The sequence below is a fragment of the Taudactylus pleione genome, unplaced genomic scaffold (genome assembly GCF_031769625.1).
Source record: "Taudactylus pleione unplaced genomic scaffold, aTauple2 ptg000006l, whole genome shotgun sequence".
Taxonomy (NCBI): Eukaryota; Metazoa; Chordata; class Amphibia; order Anura; family Myobatrachidae; genus Taudactylus; species Taudactylus pleione.
In genome coordinates, this window is record NW_028284409.1 from 10,125,945 (window position 1) to 10,139,024 (window position 13,080).

Below are 13,080 nucleotides of genomic sequence, written 5' to 3' on the forward strand. Positions count from 1 at the left end.
CGGCCCTTTACTAATGACACAGGCGCACGCTTGGCACTACTTTGTTGATGCACGTGCGGCTACTGCGCACACAATTCACAAACACAGAAAATATTTTTTTTTTTTGGTTTGGACTGGAGTGTACTTTCGGGGGTTACAGCACCCTTAACGGTCAAGCCAGCCGGCCCTTTACTTATGACACAGGCGCACGCTTGGCACTACTTTGTTGATGCACGTGCGGCTGCTGCGCACACAATTCACAAACACAGAAAATATTTTTTTTTTTGGTTTGGACTGGAGTGTACTTTCGGGGGTTACAGCACCCTTAACGGTCAAGCCAGCCGGCCCTTTACTTATGACACAGGCGCACGCTTGGCACTACTTTGTTGATGCACGTGCGGCTACTGCGCACACAATTCACAAACACAGAAAATAATTTTTTTTTTGGTTTGGACTGGAGTGTACTTTGGGGGTTACAGCACCCTTTAACGGTCAAGCCAGCCGGCCCTTTACTTATGACACAGGCGCACGCTTGGCACTACTTTGTTGATGCACGTGCGGCTACTGCGCACACAATTCACAAACACAGAAAATATATTATTTTTTTAGCACTTGGGGGAGCACCCCTGATGGACAGAGCACCCCCTGGACAACACTACAGCACCCCTTTAGAACTGGGACACTGCACAGGACTTTGGAGTGGACACAGCCCCTATGGAGAACTGACTGCACAACACAGTCCAGCCAGCCCCTATGGACTTTGAAGTAGTGGACACAGCCCCTATTAACAACAGCAGCACAGCACAACACAGCCAGCCCCTATGGACTTTGAAGTAGTGGACAACAGCAGCACTACACTACACTACACTACACAGCCCTAACTCCCACCCTCCCTCTTCACTGTCCACAGCCGAGTGAGAAAATGGCGCCGACGCGGGTACCTTATATAGGATCCAAAACCCGCGAGACTCGGAAGGCGGGATGATGACGTTTTGCCTCGATTTCAGATCCGAGTCAGGCGGGAAAAGTCGAGCCTGACTCGGATCGGACTCGGATCGGGGGGGCTCGGGGGGTTCGGATATCAGAAATCCGAACCCGCTCACCCATAATTTTAGTAGAGGTTGAGTCTCCCATATCCAAAATGCTTGGGACCAGGGTTATTTTGGATAACAGAATATTCCGTATTTTGGAATATTTGCATACTATAATGAAATTTCTTGGGTATAGGACCCAAAACTAAGCACAGAATGCATTTATGTTCTATATACACCTTATACACACAGCCTGCAGGTCATTTTATACAATATTTTTAAGAATTTTGAGCATCAAAAAAAGTTTGTGTACATACATGAAATTAATTTATGTTACATATACACCTTATACACACAGCCTGAAGGTTATTGTATACTGTATTTTAATGATTTTGTGCTTTAAAAAAAGCTTGTGTACATTGAACCATCAGAAAGCAAAGGTTTCACATTATCAGTCATACAAAAAATATTCCGTAATTCGGAATATTCCGTATTTCGGAATATTTGGATATGGGAGACACAACCTGTAGTGCTTTTTACACGGGGTGTAGTCGGCATCCCAGCGCACACAAAATCCCAGCACCGGAATCCCAACAGCAGTCGGATTCCTGGCTCCGGAATCCTGATGGCTTTGATCCCATAGATAAGTATTAGGGTTAGGCCCTAGGGGGAGGGTTAGGGTTAGGCTGGGGAGGGTTAGGGTCAGGCTGCAGGGGGTGGGGGCGGATAGCAGGGGCACCGAGAGGGGGGGAAGCGGGTACTAATTATTCCCCCCTCCTCTTACATCACAGCTAAGAGGCAGCCACAGCAGTCTCCTAGGCCTGTGGGGGGAGCGATCAAGCTGATCGTGCCCCCCACTGGCTATGTGCCGGGCTGGGGGGGCTCACTGCGCCCCCCTTCCCAGCGCGCAGTGCCACTTTGCAGCGCTGCAAAACTTTTTTTTAACCTAACAGGGAGTGGCCCAGCGCGGCGGGTGGGGAGGGTTAGGGTTGGGCTGCGGGAAAGTTGGTTTAGGGTAAGGGGTAGGGGAAGGGTTAGAATACTTACCTGCATGCGTCAGGATTTCCACTGTCAGGATTATGCTGCTGGGATTCTGACAGCCGGCATTAAATCAGCGTCGGGATCCCGAACCCAACCCTTTTACACTGAACTCATATAGTTAAGACATGAGTACAGTATATATTAAAATCCATTCCCCCACTACACACTACATGTGATACAACCAGCTAAAGTGATGAAAGACAAAATCTAGTGCTCTGTGTGACCTTTTCCAGAAGGTAAAATAATACGGTAATAACCTTCTCTTACTAAAAGGTGAGATGCACCTTTTACTTACAAAACTAAGGGGTCTATGTAAGAAGTCTTGGAGAGAGAAAAAGTGCCAACCAATCAGCGCCTGTCATTTTTCAAACACAGCCTGTAAAGTGACAGTTAGGAGCTGATTGGTTGGTACTTAATCTCTTTTCACTTTGTCTCATTTCAAGGCTTAGTACATAGGAGCTCATTCAGACCCGCTCGCTAAGATGCAAACGCTCGCTGCTGCCGATGGTATGCAGTGTGTATTCATTGTGCGCATGCATATGCATCGCAGTGCGCGTGCGCATACCTTAGCGAAAGTTCACAATGCATTCGCTCTCTGCGCATAGACAGCCCAGCAGAGTGAGTGACAGGGGAAGCCGTTTGTAGGTGGTAACGGGCTGGCCACTAAAAACGGGGGAGTGGAGGTGCAAACGCAGGCGTGCCAGGGTATCACAACGGCGTTTTAGAGATGTGCATAATTATAAGACAGCATCATAGTACACATCACCTGGCTTGTTTTTACACTGAAGTGCTCGCAGTGCTTGCAGCAGGGTATGGTCAACCTCAAGTGCTGTGATAGCATCCGATGTACCGATGGTTGCATACACTTCCTGGACATGACGTGCACAAGTGGGCATCTTAAAACAGGCTGGTGGGTGTCTGCATACACTATGTGATCTCGCTCTAAGAAATACTGAGCGTGCTGATGCATTGCATAGCGGTTGCATTTCCTACGCAAGTTGCATACACATCGTGCGAGCGATTGCATCTAGCGAGCGGTTCTGAATCAGCTCCATAGACCCCTAAGTTCTTTAATTGATACTCTGTGGAATTTCCAGATGGTCAAAGATTCATAATGCATTTGATGCACTAGGGACGGGATTTTGAATGTGATGCATCCCGCCACTCATTGCAAGCATAACGGCGTTTATTAACGGCTCGTCACATTGTTACCCAGGTGCAAGTGGAGACGCAACTATGAATTTCCTGTAATTGCTCTAAATTACACTTTGCTAAAAATCATGAGATCTATACACAGATGGCATTGCATGCAACACTGAAACAGACCCATAGTCTTGGCTATAAGACAATTTACTTTGTACTTTACAAGTGGTTGCATTATGGCTTTCCCATGCTCCCTGCTGCCTAAAACAAGATGCGGTCAATATCCCGACGCTCAGAATGCCGGCACCATAATCCTGACACTTGTCAGAATCCCGATGCCGGCATTCCGACCGCCAGAATTCTGAAGGTAAGTAGTAGGGTTGGGGGGAGGGTTAGCATTAGGGGTTAGGGTTAGGCACTAGGGATAGGGTCAGGGTTAGGCACTAAGGGAGGAGGTTAGGTTTAGGCACTGGGGGGTGGTTAGGGTCAGGCACCGAGGAGGGAGGGTTAGGGGAGGGAGAGGGGGAGGGCTAGAATACTGACCGACAAGTGTCAGTATTCTAACCTTGTCGGGATGCCAGCGTTGGGATTCTGACTACCGGGGATCCCGAGTGCCGGCATCCCGCACCCATCCCGCCTAAAACATATTTAAACTTTATTTACTATTATAGCGCTTTTTAGTATAGCTCTATTTATAAAGTGCTATCATAATATACTACGTAATAATCAGATATAAGTGTCAGGTGAGCAGGAGGAGACTAAAATCATGTAACATCTTACATTAAGGTGGAACATACTTGCATAATTTTGAAAAAGCATTCCAGGGAGATTGTGAAAGCAACACCTATGAGCACCGCAGTAAAGTGAATGTGTTCTGCTCAGCCTAAAGCCTGTCTTAAAAGTGATTTACATCCAAATATAAATGAGCCTATATGGTGTTTGGGCCTTTAAGCCTGAATGCAGGCTGATTAATGATTGCACCTGGAAGAAGCTCATATAAGCTAGGTCAGGGTTTGGCTCAGGGTCACACACCTGGGGAGAACAAGCAGGCAGGATTGTTCAGAGCCACTGTGACATACTTATTGTAAGTAATGTGCATATGCTTATGTTTGTGGAGAGGGCAGTTAGGATCTGATTCAGACCCGCTCGCTAGGATGCGTTCACTCGCAGCTGGCAGATTTTCACATTCTGCGCATGCATATGCATCTCAGTGCGCAGTGTGTGTGCGCGAACCAGTGCAAGAGATCGGGATGCGATCGCTCACTGCGCATAGACAGCCCAGCAGAGTGAGTGACAGGAGAAGCCATTTGTGGGTGGCAACAGGGCCATTAAAAAACGAGGGAGTGGAGGTGCGAACGCAGACGTGCCTGAGCTTCTCAACGCCTTTTCAGAGGCATTCATAATTAAGAGACAGCGTCATTGTACACTTCACCTTGCTGGATTTTACACTGAAGTGCTCGCAGTGCTTGCGGTAGGGTATGGTCTGCCTCAAGCACTGCGATCGCATCCGATGGTACCCGATGTACCAATGGTTGCATACACTTCCTGAAGATGACGTGCGCAAGTGGGTGTCTTAAGACATGCTAGTGGGCATCTGCATACACAAAGCGATCACACACCAAGACGTAGTGGGCGTGCTAATGCCTTGCCGTGCGATCGCCTGTCTTGCTGTGGGTTGGGCGGATTTGCATACGCTGGGTACGAGCGTACGCATCTAGCAAGCGGGTCTGAATCGAGCCCTTAGTGCCCAGACGTGCTAGGATTTATGTTTATAATTTTCATTTTTTTTATTACTGCACAATAAAAACTAGCTCCAGTTAGCTTGCACGAAAACTCCCGACTTGTGTGCTGTTTCCTTGCTGCTGTGTATAAGGAAGTGTCCAACTACCCCAGGAGAGGGACCTCCTACCTCGATCTTATTACAATTGGTGGAGAATGAGAACATCACACTGAAAATTGCAGCAATAGAAAAAGTTTAAACTTTAAATTTATAGTGACAGACACCAATATGTTTGTTTGGACATCAACTTGTATCCTGTAAAATCCATGGTGGTGGCATCGGCAGTTTGCCAGCCTGGGAAAAGAAAGCCAGAACAGATATACCATGTAAATCTTATAAAACCTGACAGTAGCTAAAACCCTGTCGGCCGTTCAACAGCAAGACGTTAAAGAATTTCTTATCAGAAATTCAGACATACCAGGTAAAAACGCAGTCATTAAACATGACATAATCACTGACCCAGTGGTTAAGATTAATCTAAAGCCCTATAGGTTGCCAGAAGCCCAAAGAGAATCAGTGTCCAAAGAAATTAAAAAAATGTTGGAGTTAGGTGTAATTGAAGAATCGCAAAGCCTGACGAGAGTTTGCGCTTCTGCAATGATTTCCGTTCATTGAACAGTGTGTCAAAGTCTATGCCTATCCAATGCCTAGGGTGAATGATCTTATTGAAAGATTAGGAACAGCCAGGTATTTAATCACTCTAGACTTAACCAAAGGGTATTGGCAAGTGGCATTAACTTAGAGTGCCAAAGAAAAGACAGCTTTTCCTGCACCGGAAGGGTTGTTCCAATACAAGATGTTGGCATTTGGGTTAAATGGGGCACCTTCTACCTTTCAAAGGATGATGGATAAAATTCTAAGGCCCCATAGACAGTATGCTGCTGCTTATCTAGAGGATGTAATCATTTATAGTCCTGATTGGCAGTCTCACTTACCCAGAGTACAAGCAGTGTTGTACTCCATCTATAAGGCAGGATTGACAGGCAACCCAAAAAACTGTTTCCTAGGGATGGAAGAAGTAAAGTTTCTTGGATACACCATTGGCAGAGGCTTGATAAAGCCTCAACTTAATAAACTGAGGCAATAAAAAAATTGGCCACGACCCCTAAATAAGAAGCAGATGAGAGAATTCTTTTGAATCACAGGTATTATAGGAGATTTATACCCAATTTTGCCACCATTGCAGTCCCACTGACAGACCTTACCAAAGGTAAACAGAAAGTTATGGTTAAATGGAGTCCTGAAGCAGAAAAGGTTATTCAGGAGTTAAAAGTAGCATTGTGCGCTCAACCAGTTCTGATAACTGACTTTAATAGGGAATTTGTTGTGCAAACTGATGCATCAGATTTAGGGATAGGAGCGATCCTGTCCCAGAACAAAGAAGGTGAAGAACACCCTATTACTTCCTTAAGTAGAAAGTTGAATGTACATGAGAGGAACTATGCTACTGTTGAGAAAGAAGCATTGGCAGTAAAGTGAGCATTAGAAACTCTCAGGTACTATTTTATGGGAAGGAAAATCAGGTTGATCACCACTGATATTACCCCTTTGAAATGGATGTCAGAGAATAAAGAGAGCAATGGGAGAATAAAGAGGTGGTTCTTGCCATTACAAATCTTAAGTTTACAGTAGAACACAGGCCAGGAAGACAACTGGCAAATGCAGACGATTTGTCGTGTATATGTATTGTTTGGGGGCTGCAGTTGTTCCGCCCTACAGGTCGAAATAAAGGGGGGGGGGATATGTGATAGAAGCACTGGTGAAGTGCTAAATGGAGTGTACATTTGTTCAAAGTTTCTGACCTATGTCTTTGAGACCCCCAGGAAAAGTCTGTATTTGCTTTGTTGGAGTTTTGGGCTTCAAGTAAAAGCCAGATAATGGGTCCTGGGCATATGGATGTGAGAGAAAAGGGAGGGCTCCATCCACAGGGCCATTTCAGGTGTTTGGGCCTTTCAGCCTGAATGCAGGCTAATTAGTGATTGCACTGTGAAGAGGCTCATAAAAGCTGGGTCAGGGTTTGGCTCAGGGTCACATACTTGGGGAGAACAACCAGACAGGCTTGTTCAGAGAAACTGTGACATACTTATTGTAAGTAATGTGCATATGCCTATGTTTGTGGAGAGGGCAGTAGGCCCTACCACTGTTTAGAGATGGATGTCTATTGTCTAGTTAGTGCCCAGACATGCTAGGATTTATGTTTCTGATTTTAATTTTTTTTATTACTGCATAATAAAAACTAGCTCCGGCTAACTTGCATGAAAATTCTGGGCTGGTGTGCTGTTTCCTGGCTGCTGTGCGTAAGGAGGTGTCCAACTACCCCAGGAGAGGGACCTCCTACCCCGATCTTATTACAATATATACTGTATATATATTTATATATATTTATACGCACAGCATTAGCAGTCACTGCTGTACCTTCTCCTATTAATATAGGACCTGATTCAAAGATGTACACAGCAACTGTGTCTTTGGATGGTAGCCGTAGACACTGGCCAGGAACGCTACCACCTCTCTGCTCCCACACAGATGCGCAGTCCTCCCGCCATCGGAGACATACGCAAACCATCGGTTTGCGTACATCTCTGAATCAGGCCCATAATTTCATTTAGATAATGGTAGATGTAAGCTCTGGAAGATTATTATTATTATCCTTTATATGGCGCCACAAGGGTTCCGCAGAGCCATACAAAGTACAAAAACAGAGTACAGAAACAGTTGAACAGAGCAAGAAAACAGTGACATACAGTACAAGACAAGTACGTGGCATATAAACATTGCTGCAACAGTAGCAGGGTGTCAAGAGTTAGGTGCTGTTGTAAGGCATATAGAGTAGATAATATAAGTAAAGGAAGAAAAATCACATCAGGGAAGAGGGCCCTGCTCATTAGAGCTTACATTCTAAAGGGGAGGGGCAGACAGACAAGGGTCACGCAGATGGGGTGGACGGAGGGTTAGGATGACAGATGGGTGGATTCCTATTTTACAGTATGTGAGGAAGTGATTTGGAGTAAGATTTACTCCACTGACATTCTACTTTACGTGACAGTATGTGTAGGCAGAGGCTGGCTGGCAACTTTTAGCCTGGGGGGCAAATGCATGCAGGCAGCCCTGGCAGAGGAGCAGCGTGTAGCCAAGGTGCCCGAAGAACGTGAGTGCTACGGCGGCGCCCCCCCTCAAGTGTTTCAGGGAGGAGGCGGGTCCATATGGGATTAATGTAAGGTAAAAATAAAGATTAGGGGCAGCCCCCTGTCGTAGTGCCCATATGCAGTGCCCCCGTGTGCCACAGGAGATAACACCCTTATGCAGGCCTCCAGTAGTGCCCCCAGTAGTGATCCCCCCCTATGCAGTTCCCCTTGTGCCCCCAGTAGTGGTCCCCCCTGTTCAGTGCCCCTTGTGCCCCCAGTAGTAAGCCCTTTATATAGTGCCCCCAATAGTGGTACCCCCTATGCAGTGCCCCCAGTAGCAGTCCACCCCCCCATGCAGTGCCCCCAATAGTGGTAACCCTTATGCAATGTCCCTTAAATAGTGGCCCCAGTTGTAGTCTCCCCCCTATGCAGTACCCCCAGTATTGTCCTTTATATAGAGCCCCCAGCAGTGGTCCCTCGCAGTGCCCCCAGTGGTAGTCCCCCCCCTATGTAGTGCCCCTAGTAGTAGTCCCCTCCCCCCTATGCAGTGCCCCTAGTAGTAGTCCCCTCCCCTTGTAGTGCCCCCAGTAGTAGCCCCCCCTTGTAGTGCCCCCAGTAGTAGTAGTAGTCCCCCCTTGTAGTTCCCCCAGTAGTAGTAGTCCCCCCCTTGTAGTGCTCCCAGTAGTAGTAGTCCCCCCCTTGTAGTGCCCCCAGTAGTAATCCACCCCTGGTAGTGCCCCCAGTAGTAATCCCCCCCTGGTAGTGCCCCCATAGTAATCCCCCCCTGGTAGTGCCACCATAGAAATCCCCCATCTGGTAGTGCCCCCATAGTAATCCCCCCCCCTGGTAGTGCCCCCATAGTAATCCCCCCCTTGGTAGTGCCCCCAGTAGAGAGAGACAATAAAAATAAATAAAATAAAAAAACACTTACCTGAAACTCCCGCTCCTGGTCCCGACGCTTCCATCGGCTCCTCTGGCCGCTTTGCATTATGGGAGAGACGTCGTCATGACGACGGCTCTCCCATTACCCACTGTGGGAGCCGGAAGATGGCTCCCGCAGTGGGAGCAGCAGCAGCCGATGAGAGTCTGACAGACTCTCAGCGGCTGCTGATTACAGCGAACACACAGTTGCCGGCTCCGGCGACTGTGTGTTTGTGCTGTGTAGCGCTAACCGGACTATGTCCGGTCAGCGCTACACACGCGGTGCAGTCTGTGTCACAGTGACACAGACTGCACCGGCCCGCGGCCCGCATGATGCTGCGGCCCGGGGGGCACATAGCACCCTGCCCCCCGGCCCAGCCCGCCACTGTGTGTAGGCGTCTGTGGAGAGCCACGGTTGTTATTTCAGTCTACGTGAAGTTTGATGGGTAGCTGAAGCCACTCCATCAAGGGCTATTTAAAGAGTTTGGTTAAGGTGTGAACCAGCAGTCTCAGGTAAATGTAGAAAATTTGAAAGTAGTTGTTGTAATGAGATGTCAGATGTAAAATAATGATAAGTTGTGATCGAGTATGGGTTCCATAAGGCACATTTATTGATTTGGAGGGTGATGTGTATGAGGTTTGCAGGATAGTAAATCAGCTGTATGTGTGTGAGACCTGGATTTGGTGATATGTCACCAGCTAATAAAATCAGGAGGATAGAGAAGTAGATATAGTTGTAGGTGGTGTGTAAGAGTTTTTAAAGTGACACAATGAGGTTGTAATAGTCAATGCATGATAAACAGAAAGCTCATGAGTTTTTAGAGGAGATGAGTGAATCAATAGGGCTGTAATGAGCACAGAGAGAGTTAAGGATGTTATAGCCTTAGAAAAAATATGAAGGAGAGTTTTGATGAAAAGAAATCAGTTTTTAAATCCGTTTTTAAATCTGAAATTTCCTTAGAAGTTGGTCAATGTTTGTTCTACTGTTTGATTAACCGTTATGTTAACACACTTTGTGATTTAACACATTGTGCATTTCACCCCAGCTGCTAACACAGCGACAGCTGCCCCTATACTGAAAATAAAGGAATGGTATCCTTGATTACATGCACACGGCATCCATCACTCTCTGGGGGTCTGGCACCGCCGCACAGCTGCGGCGGTGAGGGTCCCCAGCCTCCTGATTTGACCACCCGCGGGCCACTTCGGCCTGCGTACGGAACAGCGGGACAGTACTATCCTGCTGAAATTGGGATGCTGGGGAGGGGTGCCGCCCTCTACGGGTGGCACCCCTGTGCGACCACACTGGTCGAACACCCATAGAGCCGGCCCTGCTTGATTAAGACAGGCTGCATCTGAGTCAAGTGGTCTGCTTATCAAAGGAGATAACTTGCTCTGAGTTGGAGCAAAGACCAGGCCAGATATATACCACAAACTATGCTTCACTGACCAATATAGACTATACAGATAAAAAACAAATCTATGCAGGAGATTAAGGGCTCTATTTACTACAATCCGCATATTGAATGCAGATTGTAGTGTGATATTACCTAGTGAATTCGCATTGCGAATTCAGGCAATATCACAGGGATTTACTACAAATCCCTTACAGGGACAGAGCTTGCGATAAAGCTCTGTCCCTGCGTATCCCCTTCGGAGCCTAATCACGGTATTTTTGCAAAAAATACCGTGATTAAGTGCCCGCGCATGCGCCTACTGCTCACCACTGCTGCCCCCCAGCACTAAGCCTCACCCCCGGCGCTAACCCTGCCCCTGTGACCCCCCTCTCCCTTAATTACACTTACCTGCATGCTCCAGGCCTCTGGTGATGTTCTCCATTCCTCCGGTCAGGTGATCTCCCATAATGCACTGGGGCCCGATCACCTGATGACCGGGCAGCAGTGCACTATGGGAGACCAGCTGACCGGAGGGGAGTCATCACCGGAGGCCCGATCACCGGTCCTGGAGTCAGGTAGGTAAATTTTTTTTTTTACTATTTCCTTTTTCTTTTTTTTGCAGCAATCAGCTTGCAGTCTGTTCAGACCACACAACTGATTACTGGGACCGACTCCCGGCTCTGCTCTCCCCGTTAGAGCAGAGTAGGAGGCCAGTAACCGGGGGAGACCCTTGATAACGCCACCTCCAGGTGGCGTTATCATCACAGGGCTTTCCCCGATATTTTTTCACATTTTATCTTTAGTAACTCTGGTCGGATCACATTTCCCATTACAATTATGGGAAATGCAATCTGCTTTACTAAAAATAAGTGATACTTAGGGGTTGGAGTAGAATTTTACGAATTCTACTCCAATTGCCCTGTAATAACTATAGGTGATACTAAAATAATGTGAAAAGGGTGTGAAAACACCCTTTTTCACTTTATTTTAGTAAAAATAATGTTAATAAATAGAGCCCTAAGTCACTACTACACAATATAGCATGAAGGTCTAGACAGGGCCGTAACTAGGGTAGTGCGGCCTGTGCCATGGCACAGGGCACCACAGATCAGGGGCGCTGTTTGGGCCTGTCAATTATCTGTTTATTATCATTCTCACTTGTAGCTTCCTCTTATTTCATCCCCAGCATCTCCTGGCCTCCCCTATGTCTTCCCTGGCCCTTCCCTATGAGGTTATTCCCCTTTTTTGGGTGCATTATGTCCCTTTTTGAAAAATGGAGGGGCGCCAATGCTCTTTCTGGCACAGGGCACCAAAAAGTCTAGTTACGGCTCTGGGTCTAGATGCACAGTATAGATGCAGTGGGTAGGATGAGAGATTGTCACATACATTTAAAACTACACAATATTGCATGAAGGTCTAGATGCACAGTATAGATGCAGTGAGTATGATGATAGGAAGAAAGATAATAATGGTAGCACATACTGTATGTTATTTATGTCACATTCAGATCAGTGTTGAGTTAATATATACCGATAAACAGCTTCAAACACTCCTGTGACGGTCAGATCAAGAGGCCAGGATCTGGTGTGCTGCACACGCTAGCTGATTCATGAATTCCCAGTCCGGTTGAAGATATCTAAAGACAGCACACACACAGCTAAAAAATGCTCAGTGTGTACGAGCTCACACCTATCCGATAACGCTCTGGCTGGTCACAGTGTTTATCGGAACACTAGTTCCAAGTTACAAGTTCTCCTTTCACATAAAACTGACTTTTTTAAAACTATAAATTCTACCTACTTTTTAAATGAAAAAATAAAATGTGACACTTTATATGCAATTTTATAAAACACATTCTCCTGACATCCATACACTTTCTTTGGCACATTATTCAGAGACTACACAGTTAAAAAAATATTTTTCTTACCCCAGATTATAATTTGACCGTTCAGGCAACATAAGAAAGCAATTATTGGCCACAATGTGTGCTTCACAGATCCAAATGCTGTTGTTTCTGTAGCAAAGGGAATTAAGACATACAGATAACTTGTCCTGTTGTTTTCTAAAGGCACTTACCGGTTTAAGGTCGTTCATATTTGTTTTGGGAAAAAAATTTGCCTTTTATAATTTGTTGGATAATTACTGAACAGTACATTCTGAAACAACCTTAAAAACAACATTTTCTGACTTTTATATTGCAATATGTTCCTTGAAAGGACACATTTGTAGGTAAGATTTCCCTGTTAGATATACTGGTGCCAATAATTGTCTTGTTTTCATAATGATCACTTTTCCACATGATTGAACTTGGATGTGTTTTCTCCCCAATGTGCTCAGTACATTGCTGTGATTATTGTGCTATCCAGCACTAATAAAGGGCTACTAGGAGGTCAAACTGAACAGAAGTGGGGGTGATTTACAGATTTTTAAAATGTATTTATTTATTTATTTATTACCAGTTATTTATATAGCGCACACATATTCTGAAGCACTTTACAGAGAATATTTGGCCATTCACATCTGTCCCTGCCCCAGTGGAGCTTACAATCTATATTCCCTACCACATGCTCACACACAAACACATCAATTTTGTGGGGAGCCAATTAACCTACCAGTATATTTTTGGAGTGTGGGAGGAAACGCACGCAAGCACAGGGAGAATA

At 46.1% G+C, this 13,080-nt stretch overlaps 1 protein-coding gene across 2 annotated transcripts in view; it reads left to right on the top strand.

The window, feature by feature from the left end:
- PDE7B (phosphodiesterase 7B) overlaps positions 1 to 13,080 on the top strand; it is a 540,312-nt gene that overhangs the window by 202,747 nt on the left and 324,485 nt on the right. Inside the window, exon 1 of one of the 2 annotated variants that reach the window (XM_088452449.1) lies at positions 4,237 to 4,278. The exons of the other annotated variant lie outside the window; for it this stretch is intronic. The gene's annotated coding sequence lies outside the window, so the exon portion shown is untranslated. Of the gene's footprint in view, positions 1 to 4,236; positions 4,279 to 13,080 lie in introns of those variants that run through there. 2 annotated transcript variants of the gene reach the window in all.